This window comes from Halyomorpha halys, unplaced genomic scaffold, assembly GCF_000696795.3.
Source record: "Halyomorpha halys isolate HHAL.00 unplaced genomic scaffold, Hhal_1.1 Scaffold14.1, whole genome shotgun sequence".
Taxonomy (NCBI): Eukaryota; Metazoa; Arthropoda; class Insecta; order Hemiptera; family Pentatomidae; genus Halyomorpha; species Halyomorpha halys.
Window position 1 is genome coordinate 1,145,284 of NW_027115673.1, and position 4,144 is coordinate 1,149,427.

The following is a 4,144-nucleotide window of genomic DNA, read 5'->3' on the forward strand; positions in this document are numbered from 1 at the left end:
ATATATAAAGGTAAAAGAAAATAAACAGTTTACTTTCCACAAATGTCAGAAAAGAAAATAGGTTTATAACCCTCCTCTCTTTCAGAGCAAAAGTGAAGCCAAAATAACCGCGCTCATGAAATGATTGATCACGTCGAGTTTAATAGGAATGTCCTCCACTGTAATCTAAACTGAAACTGAGCGGAGTCGGTGATTGGTTCTTACTCTTTCCCCGACTCCTCTGCCTCGACCCCGAATGACCTTTTTGGCTTCACTTTTTCACCCTCTTACCCTCTCCATTACACTACTTCCTACAAGAGATTTACGAACAGTTTCAAAAGCTTAGAACTTGTGAATAGGCGTAATATTAAAGAATCAGGTAATGCTTGTCTCAAGCATTGAGTAGAATACATACGATTTTAGTGATAAAAGGAAGACTGGTTAATTTAATTCACTGAATTTGTCTAAAATCTTTGCAAAAAGTTTGGAAAAAAATTAAACAACGGTTTATTATTTAAATTTGTTATTTTTTTTGTATAATTGTGTAACAAACAATTATTGTTAAAGTTTTTTGAAACATTTATACTAATCTTATATACTTGTCTTTAAACTTCACCCTTTAGTTTTTCCTGCTCTTTTTGGTGTTGATTCTATATACGAAAAAGTAAGGGATTTTTTATCGAGAAATTAAGTCAGAAAATTTTATCTTTAAGTTTTTGTCAAATGTTTGAAGCATTATGCCAATCTTACTGCAGTACGATGTAGATTTAATGATTTCACCTTTCGATAAAAAAGAGAAAGGAATTATTCCTGCCATTGATCGCCTCTACTAATTTTTTCAGATGCTCATTTGGTTTTGGAATGTGTCCTGGTCTTTCATCGATCTTTAGCCACTGACCTGACCAACTTCTGCTGTCATATACAATCCTCTTTTCATCACAAGCGATTATCCTAGAAATCAGTCAAAACGCATTACGCTTCAGCTGCTGCCGCTCATCAAATTCATGAGGTATCCATGTATATTAGATATACATTTTTTACTTCACCAATGGTCAAGTTTCGAGAAACTGTCGATACCCTTGTCTTCAGTTCTGCTGCAAGTCCTTTAACTGTTTATTAAGGGTTTCCTTTCACAGTAATCCTAAGTTTATCGTCGTCGATTGGTGGTGGAGGGTTTCCTCTTAGTTGGTAATGCAAATCTGTGTCACCAGTCAAAAAAAAATTTAAACTACTGGTGAATGGCCAGTTTGTTACAATATTCTTCTCCTAATGCCGTTTTTTGCAGCTTGGTCTGCCGAGGTTTCAAGTTTAAACTCTAAAATCGTGTTTTTCCATGGTAATATTTGATTGGCATACTAAACATTAGGGTTAATAACAATTAATTAAAATCTGTTAACATAACAAAAGTTCGCTAATCCCACTTTGAATTTCTGAAATAATAATTACAGAGATAAAATATGAAGTAACTCAATAGTATTCCAATAAGGTATTTCTGTTATGTTTTAGTAAGCTTATTATTTTTTTTCAATAGTAAATTTATATTTATAAAATTTGGATGTTGGTTAAAATGGATTTTTTTTAATCATAGTTTAGGTTTGTAGTTTTGTAATTACTTTTGTTTGATGTTTTCCCAATGGTAAACATTTGTAATTTGACCAAGATTATATTTGTTTTAAACTATTATTTTTAGTTTAAAAAAAAAGACTGATCAACATGACAATAATACGGAGTTGAGCTTTGGGGCTCCACTAAACCTTTAAATTCCTCTCGTATCCAGTCCTCACAATCCAAAATCCTTCGTAAAATCCTTAATGCTCCTTATTTTGTTACTAATAAAACCATCCATAAAGACCTAAATGTTCCTTATGTAACCGATCTAGCCCGAACCCGATATCATTCCTTCCATTATAAACTAACTAACCACCCAAAACCACTAGTTTCTAACGTTGCTTCTTGTTCCATTCCTGGCAATTCTCCGAGGCGCCTGAAAAGAAGATGGCTTCGTGACCTTATATTGTAAAATGTTTTTAGAGTTCTACTACTGGGTAGTTTCTCTACATACAGTATCATTATGATCTTACTTTAAATGTGCTTGATGTATTTTTTATACAGTTGTAAATGTCAATAAATAAATAAAAAAAAGTGATTTTCATGTAAAAAAAAGTCTAGATTTACAAAAAAAAAATTAGTTTAGTTTATCTTGAACTGTTAAAATTCGGGTAACGGTCAAAAAGGATTTTTTTTTTAAAACAATTTAGATGTAGAATCAGCCAATGAAGTTTCCTGGTATATTCTGTCGCCTATTAATTTAACTATACATAGTTTTATATATTGTTGATCCTAGGTACTTTGGACCCCTAGGTACCCTTCCGTAACTCGCCCCTACTGTGGCGCACCCCCTACAGTGGGACTACAACCACAGCCATTGATCGCGAACCATGACCTCAGAGCTGGTTGCCCTCGAATACTAACCCCACACTTATTTGTTTTGTCTATTTTTTTCTATCCATGCTATTTTGGCTGGTAAATTATTTTATAAATACTAAATATACCTATTTTTTCACTTTCACCTTTGGCGATAGACATTTATTCCTAAATTGATTTGGGTATATACTCCTCAACATTATATAAAAGAAAAACTATTAATCAATGAAATAAAGATTGGAATACTTAACTTTGTATTTTTGATCGAATTAATAAGCAAAAAGGTTAACTTAATTTCATTTAGGAGGCTTAGCTAATACATCGGTTACTATTTATTAAACGGAAATATCAGTGTCTAAAAATAAGAATTAGAATTATGATCCCAAGACCAGCCATGTCAATTTTTCGTATATAATTTTTGAAAAAGATATAATATGCTATGAAGATAGATTCTGAATCACCCTCGAAACTGTAAATTACATTGAAATCAAAAAGGGCGGGCGGTCGAATAAAACGTTTCATATGCCCTTTTTCCTAGCTAATAATAAATATGGATTTAAAAAATCCGTGAATTACAAATATTAAATCGATTATTTATGAATAATTATCTATAAATTGTTATCAATGTATAAATTAAATTGAAGAGTTCCCCCTGACCGCCTAATTGCAGACCACTTTGACAAATTTTACAACTCTTCACAACATTGTACTATTCGTTTCTCAAATTGTATAACTGTAATTTGCAACCCACAGGGTTGACTCACTGCTATAGGGTAACAGAAAACAATTTTCTGCCCAGCTGGATTCGACGAACTCAGGTCCTTGGAGTTAGTAGTATCATGCCTTATCACGCTGCCACCGCGCCCCGGAACACTTACATAATTATTAGAAAAGATTTCATTTAAAAATGGCTGGAAGACCAAAACACGCTAAAAGAACAAATGGCCACGACTCCCATGCCTGAGAACAGAAGGTTGAAGAATAAAAGGGAACATAAAGAAGATGTTAAAAACAACACAGGCAAGGGATTTATTACCTAATAAAATGAAAGAGTAAAAAAAAAAAAAAATCAGAAAAGAGGTTTCTCTGGGTCTTCTTCAAATGTCATTTGTTCTATAATGTTTCAGTTCGGCAATCTGTTGATTATCAATCTTACATTTGACAGTTGCTAATCGACATTAAAAGACGAAAAAAATATTAATTTTAAGATAATTATCTTATTTGCACCTAGTTGAAATGTACCTATTATTAACAGGTCAACCTCTGTTTTTAACTCAAGGTTTACGGAATCCTTAATTTTGACGGATTTCAAACTTCGAAATGAAATGCTCAAAAAAGCTAGTATTATTTTTAACCATTGTACATCCTAAATTAATCAATTAATTCAAAGAATTATGCACACAATTATATTTTCCGAAGCTTCTTAATTTTTAAAATTTGTATGTAATATACCTATCTATATCTATATCAGTAGCTATCTCTATATATACATTAGTAGTATAGCTTTCTCTATATCTTTATCAGTAATATAGCTATCTCTATATTTATATTAGTAATATAGCTATATCTATATCTATATCAGTAATATAGCTATCTCTTATCTATATCAGTAATAAGCTATCTCTATATCTATATCAGTAATATAGCTATCTCAATATCTATATCAGTAATATAACTATCTCAATATCTATATCAGTAATATAGCTATCTCTATATCTATATCAGTAATATAGCTATCTCT

At 31.6% G+C, this 4,144-nt stretch overlaps 1 protein-coding gene and 1 long non-coding RNA gene across 2 annotated transcripts in view; one reads left to right on the top strand and one right to left on the bottom strand.

The window, feature by feature from the left end:
- The window catches only part of LOC136797100 (uncharacterized), a 338,719-nt gene that overhangs the window by 327,301 nt on the left and 7,274 nt on the right, over positions 1-4,144 (top strand). Inside the window, exon 4 of the long non-coding RNA XR_010844919.1 lies at positions 822-988. This is a non-coding gene — a long non-coding RNA (uncharacterized lncRNA). The remainder of the gene's footprint in view (positions 1-821; positions 989-4,144) is intronic.
- LOC106679795 (alpha-tocopherol transfer protein-like) overlaps positions 1-4,144 on the bottom strand; it is a gene marked incomplete in the record, with an annotated part of 97,820 nt that overhangs the window by 20,144 nt on the left and 73,532 nt on the right.